The following is a 13,369-nucleotide window of genomic DNA, read 5'->3' on the forward strand; positions in this document are numbered from 1 at the left end:
AGAGACAACACTGGATCCTTAACTGCTAGGCCACCAAGGAACTCCCTGCTAAGCATTTCTTTTAGCAAAGCATTTTACCAAGATCCTCTCTAAAACTTTTTTTAATAAGTCAGAGCAATGAATATTGTTATCTTTATTTTTACAGACTGATAGTCTATTAATTTACATTCTAGCTACATTATCTGGAAAGACATCTATAAAGGTAATCATTAAGTATTCCACCTCACATTCAGAAAAAAAAAATCAAATCATAATGTGGAGAGAGTGTTGTTACCTCAATGTCATGTTTCAGTCATTTCTGAAACAGTGTAACTGTCTTCAGAACATACACATTAAAGAAAAGATGAATGTATTACCAACCTTTGGAGATTTTGCCTACATATAAATGGGTTAGGCAGTTCCTTATCTGTATCAGAAAAGAACATGGGGAAAGTGTTATTAAGGTAGGTCAAAAAGTCAAATTTTATTTATTTCTTTTTCTTTTTTTTGGCTGGTCCAAAGCATTTGGAAGTTCCTAGGACAGGGATCAAAACCACACCACAGCAGCAACTCAAGTTGCTGCAGGGACAATGCCAGACCTCAACCCGCTGTGACACAGAGAACTCCAAAAAGTCTAGTTTTAGAATAAACTATCTATTTAATTCACTGCAGTGTTCAAATAGCTTGTAAGAAACTATATTATGTATGCAGTTTGTGAATTATTCATTATTACAAATAATACAACTTTCTTAAGAAATCTTCCCACTCCAGGCCTCAAAAATTATACATTGTATACAAAATTACACATTGTATAAAAATATCCATTGCATACATTAAACAATGTATACAAAAAGTTTACATTCTCTTATCCAAAATCTATTAATCCAGATATACTTCATATTTCATATTGCTTTTTAAAGATGACATGGTTCTGTGTATTTTGTAACATTCCCCACAGAGAGTCTGAGGCATAAACCCTCAAATAAAATAATTATTTATTGGTGTGTGAATATATCCATATCTGTTCTGATTTTTTAACTATTTTATATCTCTGTACACCAGTTTGGATATTGACTTGTCTTTGAATCCACTGATCCTTTTTTCTATTGTGTCCCGTCTGGTTTTAAACCTACTTAAATTCATGATATCAAATATTTATTTTTCAGTTCTAAAATCTCACTTGATTCTTTCTTAGATATTTTACTTCTCTACATAAATTCTTCATTTTTTTTTCAATTTTTAAATATTTTAATTGTATGATTTATTTTACACCCTTTGCTAATTTCAACAATTGAACTATCTGTGGTTTGCTTCTATCAACTATTTTATATTAATTGTGAGTTACATATCCCTGCTTTTTTGCATGTTCCAAAATTTTTTGTGTTTCACACATTGTGTATAAAAGATCATATAGCTTTGCCTTTATTATTCCTCCAGAAACTATTTACTCTTTTCCCCTATGAGGCCTAAAAGGTAAAGGTGTGATCATTTCAATCCAATCAAGTGCTGAGCCTATTTGAATGTGGATTGTAGTTTTGATAAGATTCAGTACACTTCTGGCTTTTTCCTATTTCTTGGCTTTATTAATTCCATGGTTTAATTATGATTCTAATAAATCTCCTTCTCCTTAGTCTGAAAGATTGCATGTGGTTCAGTCTTGTCCTAGAACTTCTTAGCTTAGAACCCTAGTCTTATTCTCCTTTCTCCTGCTATTTTCAAAAGTATGGCAATTTCCACAAGCAGAAATATGGCTTTATATTTGTTCCTTTTACCCTATAATGTACCTAAGAAGAATTTATTAAAAATACAAATGAAAGCAACAAAATAATCATGAGAAGGAAAAATATAAAAACATTGCATAATCCTGAAAAAACTTTGGGTCACAAATACTCAGGATATAGGCTCCTTTCATAGTTTGACAGTAAATTTGGCTCAATCTTCTAGTTACCAAAGCAAACTATAAATTAAATTAGTTTCACAATATCTGCAGATCATATACACAAACATACTTGGAAACCATGTATAAGCAACAAAAGAGCTATTTAAGTTGCTAGAGAAAAATAGCCAGCAAAAAAATTGGACAATGCAGTTGTTGGATAATAATACCAGTCATGATATATCAGATCAACATCTTCTGACATTTGAGGACTTTTTGCTGAACAGATTAAGTCACTATTTCAAAAAGTATGAAATAGAAACATATACATAAATTATCCTTCCCTAGGCCAAGTGGAGATGACTTAAGCCCATGATAAGTGAGATAAGCCAGGGTGAGAGTAGTAGCCACAGGCCAAACACATGAAACATACTAGAAACATGAGGCTTTCATTATGTTTTCCCTCCCACCATCTGTCAATCTCCTCTTATTATAATACATGATCCATCCTCTGTCAACTCCATTTGTTACACTTGTTTTTTTTTTTCTCCAGGCTTTAAATCCTCTCTCACAAAATTTTTAAATTTCAAAAAATTATAAATTTAATAAATCATATCTGGGATTTAAATCAAAGGAGTAGAGTGTTAAATATTTCATAGTTCCTTCAAAAGTTTGAGTATATTATTTCTAAGTTAATTGTATTAATCAAATTCAGTTAGTTAATTGAATCCAGGCAGTTGTGTCTAAAGCCATAATTTCAGCAGATGCCAAGTCTGTAATATCTAGGCTTTTTCAAAAACTTCCCCCAAACATTTCCTGAGACTTTAATTCAACTGTCAAACAACTTGCCAACAAGAAGGTTATTTGGATGATTCAATGTAACCTCATAATCAGTGATCTAGTCTGAATATAATAAAACAGTGACTTCAGGAAAAAAAGCCCCAAATTTTGTGTAATTATATCAGAAATTTGTATTAACATTTTCTTAAAGTCACTTGTGCTGTCAGGAGTTATTTAGGAGATCTTCTGCCAGCTCAGGAGCTGACTACTCAGTCTCCTCACTGCCATCTTCATGTCCTTGTTTCTCAATGTGTAAATGGCAGGATTCAGGAGGGGCGTAATCATAAAGTCCAAAATAGCAAGGAACTTCTCCACCGGCACCGTGGGAAATGGCCACATGTAAACAAAGATGCATGGCCCAAAGAACAAAATCACCACACTGATGTGAGCGGACAGAGTAGAGAGAGCCTTGCACAAACTGCCTAAGGAGTGTTTCCATACCGTCACCAGGATGAAAACATAGGAGACAATCAGTAAGAAGAAGGTGCCCATAGAAATGAACCCACTGTTGGTGGTAACCATGAATTCCATTCTGTAGGTGTCTATGCAGGCAAGTTTGATAAATTGAGGAAGATCACAGTAAAAGCTATCTATTTCATTAGGACCACAAAACGGCAGATGGACCACAAAAGCTACCTGGACCACTGTGTGAAGGAGGCCAATAGCCCAAGCACCACACAGAAGCAAAAGGCACATCCAGGGCTCATGATGGTCAGGTAATGCAGGGGCTTACATATGGCCACATATCGGTCTAGGGCCATGGCAGTAAGCAGCACCATCTCAGATCCACCCAGGATGTGAAGGACAAATATCTGGAAGACACACCCCTGAAAGGATATGGTTTTGCGCCCAGAGCACAGATCAGAAATCATCTTAGGAACTGTTAAGGTAGAGAGACACAAATCAATAAAGGAGAGGTTGGCTAAAAGGAAGTACATGGGGGAATGTAGATGAGGATCAAAGATCACTGCAAACACAACAATTGTTCCATAACACACTGTAGAGAAGGCAAGGAGGAAATCCTGTACTGGTCTGGAGGGAGAAAGTCCCAGGAACACAAATTCAGACACTGAAGAGTAATTTGCTTTACTCATTGACTTTGTGTTACCTGAAAAGAACAAATAAAAATAATTATAAAAGAAAGTACCAAAACTACTGATAGAAGTACACTTCTTTACATTTCAAATTCTTATGGTAAAGAAAAGTCTTCACCCTATTCACAGAGTTCTCTGCAAAAGTCATACAATTGTTTATTAATTTACACACACTCATTGAACAGCTCACATGAAGTCTTCCCATGTTTTTGACATTGTACTGCATTCTGGTATTAAGATGCATAGCCTGTCATAATGCAGATTATATTCTAGTCATGAAGCTATGCATTAAATAACTAATCACATAACTAGATGATTACAATGGTGGTAATATATTTGAAGAAAAGAACAAAGTGTTAGGGGAAATAAAAGAGCTCATAGCAGTGCCATCTTCTCTAGAAGAAGACCTTTGTGCTAAGATCTAAATGAGGAATAAAGTGAGGAAGAATAGAAGAGTGATCTACATATACAGAAGGCATGGGAAATACTGTGAAGCATGAAGAAACAGAACGGTTTGTAATAAATCAAATAAATCTAGTAAGGTATTCATTAAGTAAAATTCTATGGCATGAAAAGAATTTAGTTCATATTTTAGAAATGATAGAAAGTGAGGCGGAAAAATGACATATTATGTTTTTGCTTAAAAAAGCTTATAGTAGCTTCAAAGTTAAGAATGTAAGAGATGAATTTGGGGGGGGGAAACAAATCAGGAGTGTATCAAAAGATCATATAAAATCAGTATAGAAAAGAATAAATTTGTCAGTAAATGGTGTTGACACAGCTTACCAAAGTTGGCAAAAATAAACTGAATTCCTTACCTTAAGACACTAACTAAAATGAGTTTTTATTGGTTATTTAAATAAAAATAAAAGAAATAGAAACATACAAGAAACAGAGGCTTATTTTTAGATAATCCTTTGTGTGAAAAAATATCCTTCTAAGCATATTCCCACATGTGCAAATCATGCGGGAACAAAATGACACTTTCAGATTCAAAAATCTAAATCTTCCATATCAATTTTTTTTTTTGTCTTTTTGCCATTTCTTGAGCCTATCCCACAGCATATGGAGGTTCCCAGGCTAACAGGAGCTGTAGCTGCTGGCCTATGCCAGAGCCACAGCAATGCGGGATCCGAGCCATGTCTGTGACCTATACCACAGCTCAGGCAACGCCAGATCCTTAACCCATTGAGCAAGGCCAGGGATCAAACCCGCAACCTCATGGTTCCTAGTTGGTTTCGCTAACCACTGAGCCATGACGGGAATTCCCCCTTCCATATCAAATTTTTAATGTGAGAAAATAGTCATCAAAGATAATAATAAATCAAATTTAAAATGAACAAACACAAGAAGATTGTGACCAAATATGAAATCCATGTAGTCAATATATCAAAACTCGTCAAATTCACTAATGATTAAGGAACTGTAAATACAAAATGGGGAGATATTATTACGTTTGTAGAAAACTATCAAAGTTAAAAAAATGAGTAACTTAGTGAGGCTGTGCGGAAACACGTTTTCTCATATTCTGTAACTCAGAGTACACATTTTTACACCTTCTCCAGAACACCAATTTCAAAATATATGTCAAATATTTTTAAATTACCTTATACCTAAGACCCTCATTACAAGAAAAAAAATTAAGGTGATAACAACAGATGAGCTAAAACACTTAGCTATTACAGTGGTAAATGTTATGTAATTATTTATGAAAAACTGAAAATTGGAAATAACCTAAATCCAAACAATAAGGAATTAAATTACAACAGTTCATCCAACTTGGAAATGTGCTCAACCTCGTTTGTAGTAAAAATCATAGAACATGTTTATAATGAACCTTTAATTTAAAAAAGCAGCTTACAAAAGAAAAGGTATAGAAATCAAAATTTTAAAAACTTAAGCCTAGAAAAGTGAAATAAAGATAAGCAACATATTGCTGAGTGTGTGTGTGTGTATAAATATATATAAATTATCAGTTGGAATCATATGAAATTGGTATTTCATTAGATTAAAAAAAAATCAAATAACTGGAGTTCCCTGGTGGTGTCATGGGTTAAGGATCCAGTGTTTTCACTACCATGGCTCAGGCTGCAGCTCTGGTACAGATTCAAACCCAGGCCCTGGAACTTCTGCATGTCACAAGCATGGCCAAAAAAAGAAAAAAAAAAAAAGTCAAATGTCAATTTTAAATGGTTCTAACTAATACATTAATTATATTTTTCCCCTTTATTAGATTTTCTAAACTACTTTTCCTTTTCACAAACAAACATTACCAATGCTTATTCTGCACCTGAATTAAGCAGCTTGGGTTCTCCAAACTACCACCGTCAAGCTTTCCTATAGGCCTTCACCACCAACAATCATTCTTTCTCATGACTTCATGTCCCTCTTTGCCACTCTACATCATACTCAGGGTGCAGTTTGGGCACAACCCTGTGGCACATAAGAAAGTGGGAGAACCATGGAAGCACTACAGCCAAGAATAGATGAGGGCAACTAGACCAGGCAGGAATGGGCACTGTGAGGGTTATGGAGACAGAGCAAAGATTACAGGCAAAACCAAACATTATGGGTGATGCTAGGAGGCCCTGATAAAAGGGCTCTGAATAGAGAGTTTTATAGATTATACCTGGGGAAATTAGAGCAGAATTGAATCAGAGAAAATGGGACAATCACTGAGGTGAATGACAATGGATATAACGTACAAGGCACTGCCAGCTGTTTTTATAGCTTGATCATGAGTGCGTGGATTTTTAAAGATACATATGGTGAAATGTAGATTGTATATTCAGTATGATCGTAGTATAGATGATGAGGAAAGAACTGTCTTAAAAGACTCAGAGACTCAAGACTCCATAAAGGGGAGTTTCAATTAAAAATAAAACTATACAACAAAGTAAACTATGATAGAAAAACTACAAATGACAATTAAACTCATTCAAAGATAAGCTAACCAATCATTAAGGAAATGCAATTTTTAAAAATAGCTTTGTTTTGTTTTTCTAACATTAACAAAGACAAATATATATATATATATATATCAATCCCAGTGTATTCAAAGGGGTCCTTACAATAAGAATTCTTATACATGGTTGAAGATAGCCAGAACTAGTAATATTTATTAGGATTTAAGATGTCCAAATCAAGATAATAACAGAGTTTCCTGAGGCCCCTAACCTTGAACTGAAGGTTAAATTTATGGAGGATGTATTATAACCAAAGGAAATGCCATAGCTCTACTTCCACACACACAAATATACATATATATCCATATATTCAAAAGCAATAGCAATGAATTGTAAACAACCAAAATATACATTAATAGAGAATTTAAAATCAAATTATAATTCATCAATATAATGAAATACTACATAGCTATTAAATACAATAACATAGTCCTACATAACAGAGGCCTAAAGTGAAAAATTTTGCTGAATAAATCCATAATATGATTCTGTGTGTATGTACATAAAAGCATCTTAAAGAACAAATGTCTAGCTTTAATAATTATTAATACAGAAAATGTGAATGAATATATGTGACTTTAAATTCCTAAAATCATTACTTATGCATTTTAGATACTTTTTACAAGGAATTAACATTTGTTAATAAAAATCATAAATTACCCAAAACACAAAAATAAAAATTCAAGATGTTAAGCCTGTTAAATAAAGAAACATAGCACAAATAATGAAAAAAAAGTGAAGCTTTCCTAGTAGGTAATCAATTCATCACAAATCAAAATTATCAGTACAAAAATTCTCAGCAAGGGGCCCATTCGATGTCCAACCTTTAGCATTTTTATGTTTTAAACACCATCTTTTTCTGGAGGTGTGTGTGTGTGAGAGAGAGAATAGAAATGACTTTTTATTAAAGGAGGAAAAACAGGAGAAAAAATAAATAGGTAAGCTATTGAGAGAGTAAAAGAAAAAGAAAGAAGGCAGTCTTTACGACAGTCACCTGATTATTTACAGTTCTGCCTCAACTCCTTCAGTAATTTTTACTCCTTCACAAAATTTCAGATTCCTTCATATAAGCGATCTGTATCCTCTGTCTATCCCCAGCTTCACACCTTGATTCTTCCTTACTCTACAAAGTACATGCCGATTTTCTTGAACTACTCGGATAATCCTGTTTTTATTTGTTCATGCTAGTTTGCTTTGTTGCTTGCTATGACTACAGTGACATATGCACTTTTATGCTCTGACTGCCTCTCAGCTATAAGTACAATTCATGCAATACTTCTTTCTTCCAGCTGCAACTGACCCTATTCCTTTATGCTATCACATCATGTTATGCAAGTATAATGTTTAAGATACTACTTCGTAATTGACATTTGACTATCTTGTACATCACTCACCACATCTATGAGTTCCCAAAGGACAGACAGTACCCTATTAACAAATTCTGGCCTGTACTAAGTGTTCAATAAATATTTATGAGTGTATGGATAGAGGGATAAGTGGAGGTATGATCTGATGGTAATATTTTCTTGGTTTATAATATTTTGTTTTATAGTTTTGATCCTGCTCATAGAAGAATTTTGATTTTATTAATCCCCAAATTGTCTTAAGCATCTTTCAGGGTAAATTAATCCCTCACAATTTACCCATCACTTTATCCTAAGCCAAGAAAGTAAATCCAAGTCTGAGGGAGGTTCATTCAAAGAAATCATATAAATCCAAGTTGACTTTTGAAGTATACATGTGTATCTTATTTAAATTAATTTTAATAAAAATAATTGATAGGAGGGAGTACTGCTAACATTATTTCCCACAGAATAACATGCAGCAGCAAGTCAGAAAAGAGAGGGACCTAACAAGTGAGCAGCCCTGTTGGAACCTGTTGTGCTAAGGAGGCTGCCCTCAGGGTCTACTGTCTAAATCCACATCATTGAGAGGCTGGGATACACCGACAGTGGGGCTGAGTCCTGAACACTGATGTTGAGTTGACACTCCCTCTATGCACCTCATTTTCCAGGTGAGTTCTACTTTCTTATTTATTAGCTAAACATTTGTCTGACTAAATATTTATATCCTATATTTTTTTTTCTTAGGAAGTACACTACATTATGCTGCAGCTACCTCTACAACAACCTTAATTCCTATTTATCCATTCATCTCTGAAGCATATCAATTCAGGGAATTTTTAGACCTCTTATCCTAAAGCACTTCTCACTGCAGCTTAGAGCCACACTGCTTGTTTCTAATGAATCATTTTATTCTTATTAAATGAAGCGGGGGCTAGAAATGACTGCAGCAGAAGTTGTGAGTATTGCTGGCAATGTACAAGCAATGACCTGGTAATATTGCTCAGTCGCCATCAGCACACTAAGTACTTTTCTTCACCTCTTAAAACCATCTCTGGCCTGAACTATGGAATTATCTTCCACTTCCTTCTACGAATACTCATACTTATCTCAATGCACACTTCTCATGCAAATGTATAATGCTGGCTATTGCTATATATGAAAATTGTGTCTTCCTCAATAAAAAATGAAATGATCAAAAAGAAATAGAAAATTGTCACTATCCAGCTGTTTTACACTATTCATCACTTTTTTGTTCTATTTATCTCAAGTAGTTCAAAATAATCAAATTGTCTATAAAGGTATACCCAGCCTTTTGTCTTTAATTCCTTGAATGAGTCTTCCCCTGATATTATTACTCCTTTATCTTTTTAATACAGGTTAGAAATAATTTAAACAAATATGTTAACTTCCTACTCTCCCCTCTCCCCAAAATTTCTAAAAGTAATTTTGTCAAGCTTATATTAACTGACAGAAATGGTATCTGACCGATTGAAACAGTCTCATTGAAAATCATTTTTTACTCTGGTTGATTTACTTATTTATCCAAAAAGTTGAAGTCATTATAGATTATATACCTAGTGGTTTTTAATCTGATGACTTTATTTGCATATTTGTAGAAGCCTTTGTAAAGAGATGTCTTCTAAAAACAATCTCTGTAACTAAAAAGTCTATGATTTACTCATAATATCCAAATATTTTGCTCATGCCCTTGAAGAAATGTTACAAGTGTGTAATAAACAAACATTTATCAACATCTTTAATGTCTGTCCGATGCAAAAAAATCAAACTCTGAAAGTTCTATAACAAATTTGCATGTTGAATTTATATTTTTGATCAGAGGAACCAAAGTTTCTGTTTCCTTCTTCAATCAATTCTGTGAGAATAAGAAGGAATAAAATACAGTATTACAAAGAGATACAGTGTAATCCCGGCAATGAGAAAGCAGAATCACTGCAAGTATCTCTCATTTCTGTTTCCTCTTCATTCTCCTACTGACTCCAATCTCACTGGCCCTGACTTGTGTCCAACAAGATTCTTTGACCAACCAGAGAAATTTTGATGCTTTCTACAAACCAACTTTTCTGTAAACGTATATATTCTAATAATTTTGAATCTAGTGATTTGTGACCCTCAAATGAATTTCTCTATGCCTAAATAAATAATGATGTTTCCAAGGTACTGAAGTATATAATTAACTGACCTAAAATATATTTATATCAAGTGAGACATGTCCACAACACATTTTTATTTCCAGAGGAGTGTTTATAAACCTGACATGGTTGGTAGAACATTACCTGTTCAATCCTTTACCACTCCTACACCAGCTTATCTACATGCATATAAACTAGAATACTTTTAGAGTCACACTTAGATTTTCTTACAGTTTCAAGAATGGTATAATATCAAGCCTGGAGTAGAAAATTCAGTTCTCTGTGAAATACACTTGGAAAAAAAAAAAAAAGAAACAACCAGCAGAATTCATATGACCCAAGAAGTATGGGAAACGGAAGGAAAAAAACAGCTCTAGCCTTAATGAATTTTCAAAAAACTTCCAGACACAGTCCAAAGCAGTGTACCTAAAAATAAATTGTACAAATTGTTCAAGTCCCTCTTGGAGTATGCTATGATCTAGACACAAAAAAATCTTTCAATAGTATATTCCAAACATAGAAAACAACCCATACAGCATGAATTAAGTTTTAACTTTCCCTTCTAAAAGCTGGCCATCTAGAAGGTATTCAATATACATTTGTGGAACTGAAAATAGAGAAATTTAAAATTCTGAATTTTAGTAGACTACGATCTTTAATTTTATCTTTCTCACTCACCAGACCAAACAAAAAATGAAGAAAATAAGTTAGAAGAAAGCAATATCTTCAGATATGCTTGATTCATTTAAAAGATATTTCCATATTGATGCCCGGTGGCTATTATTGGGACAGTTAGAGTAAGTTAGAGCTGCTCCAGCACAAGCATCAGTTCCTAGTGACCACTTGATACTTTGGTGACCTAAGAGTCCTCAGTTCATTCAACATGGGAATTCTGCCTTAGAATCCCCATGGTCTGAAGAAAGATGAAGTATGAGAAGTCTGCTGCAGAGTTCAATTAAAGCAAAACAAAGATTTGTGCAACCAAGTACACCTGAGTGTTCCTTAAAGGAGAATCAATGTTTCCAGGTAATGGAATGTCTATAAACTTTGAAACCAATTGCGGTGAACAGGGAATAGCTCTTAACCCATTTAGTAAGCCTAGTTTAAAATTCAATTATACAGCATATATACAATGAAAAAGCTTAATTGGGAAATTCTGTACATGCATTCCTATGTTAGTGAAGTGAAGGTTCAGATGAAATAAGTAACTTGGTCAATGTCACCTTTCTGATTGTGGAGCCAAGACTCAAATCCAGATCCATCTGATTTCAAAGATCATGCAATTAACCACTTTACTGTACTATCTCTTTTGTCTGTCATTGTGACAGCATATCAACAGGGGCTCATAGGTTTATATGAAAATATGACAATTCCTCACATTTATAGCAAGGTTATGAGGTTAAAGAGTAATATTTTCTGACTTAATAGACTAAAAATGAGAACTTACAGCACATGATTCACTTAAGACTGGTAGCAGGACAGAGAAAAGAACCCATATAACCTAACCATGAGATTCTGCCCTAATGCCAGACATACTAAATGTCTGAAATGCTTCTCAGAAAAGAAATCTGGCCAATATAAATTCAACCTCACACACCTTCATCATAGGCATTCAAAGTGATAATAAGAATCCCTTTTAAACACATGGTTTCAGCTGAAAGAAATATGCAAAATTAATCGATGCTAATGAAACTGCAATAAATTATTTCCTGTTTACTAAGTAGTATGCCACTTTTTATAAAGTCTAATCTGGAGAGCTGAAAAGTAGCTGAGAAATTTTGTGAGTTAATTGTTTAAAAATCTCTCAGGCCCAGAGAACACAAAAAGTTAAGTATTATTTTTTATAAGTAATAAATGTTTAAGACTTGATAGAAATTCTGAAAAGCATGAAGAAGAACATTGAAATGTTTATATTTCTATTTTGCATTATTTGTAGTTTCACATTTTTCTTTACAAATATAGGATTTTATATATATATAAAATTTTGCAGCTTGATGTTTTTATTCTAACATATTAATAGTATCTTTGCATGTTGAAAATAACAGATCTATATTCATCAATTTCAGTTCATTTTTACTAACATTAATCCACTGATGACTATTTGGGTTTGTTCCATTTTCTAATGGTCTTTTAAAAACTAATAGCTTTAAACCTATAACTTAGCATATATTTTTTTTACATTTTTAAAATTTGTTTTAAATTGCATTGGAATATAGTGGACTTAAAATGTGTTAGTTTTAGGTGTATAGCAAAGTGAATCAGTTGTACATATACATACATCTATTCCTTTTCAGATTCCTTTCCCATATAGGTTATTACACAGTACTGAGTATTACACTGTACTGCTATACAGTAGGGAAATTGTTGTTAGTCTATTTTATATATAGTAGCGTGTATATTTTAATCCAAACCTCCTAATTTACCCCTCACCCTACTGTTTCCTCTGTGGTAACCCTAAGTTTGGTTTCAAAATCTTTGTGTCTGTTCTTGTTTTGTGAGTAAGTTTATTTGTGACATTTTATTAGAATCCACATATTAGTGATCTCATATGATATTTGTCTTTATCAGACTCAGTTCACTTAGTAGATAATTTCTAGGTCCATCCATGTTGCTTCAAATGACATTATTTATTTTTTATGACTGAGTAATATGCCTTTTTTTTTCTTTCTTCTTTTTAGGTCTGCTGGTGAAGCATATGGTAATTCCCATACTAGGTGTCGAATTGGAGCTGCAGCTGCCAGTCTGTGCCACAGCCATGGCAATGCTAGACCCTTAAGCCACTGAGCAGGGCCAAGGATCAAATCCACATTCTCATGGATACTAGTCGGGTTCATTACTGCTGAGCCACAATGGGAACTCCAATATTCCATTTTAGATTTATGTACCACATCTTCTTTATTCATTCTTCTGATGGAAATTTAGGTTGCTTCCATGTCTTGGCTATTTGAAATAGTGCTGAAATGAACACTGGGGTGCAAGTAACTTTTGGAATTATGGTTTTCTCTAGGTATATACCCAGGATGGTGATTGAAGGATAACATAGTAGTTCTATATTTAGTTATTTTTAAGGAATCTCAATATTGTTCTCCACAGTGGTTGTACCAATTTACATTCCCAC

At 33.6% G+C, this 13,369-nt stretch overlaps 1 protein-coding gene and 1 pseudogene across 5 annotated transcripts in view; both read right to left on the reverse strand.

Annotated features, from left to right (window-relative positions):
• The window catches only part of LOC110261611 (uncharacterized), a 310,291-nt gene that overhangs the window by 99,154 nt on the left and 197,768 nt on the right, over positions 1–13,369 (reverse strand). Inside the window, exon 3 of one of the 5 annotated variants that reach the window (XM_084967016.1) lies at positions 462–3,803. The exons of the other annotated variants lie outside the window; for them this stretch is intronic. The gene's annotated coding sequence lies outside the window, so the exon portion shown is untranslated. Of the gene's footprint in view, positions 1–461; positions 3,804–13,369 lie in introns of those variants that run through there. 5 annotated transcript variants of the gene reach the window in all.
• LOC146401755 (olfactory receptor 4F21-like) lies at positions 2,870–3,792 on the reverse strand (annotated as a pseudogene).

This window comes from Sus scrofa, chromosome 7 (assembly GCF_054392235.1).
Source record: "Sus scrofa isolate SSC_HxYL_T2T_F1_AM1 chromosome 7, Sscrofa_HxYL_maternal_Yorkshire_Landrace_v2.0, whole genome shotgun sequence".
NCBI lineage: Eukaryota > Metazoa > Chordata > Mammalia > Artiodactyla > Suidae > Sus > Sus scrofa.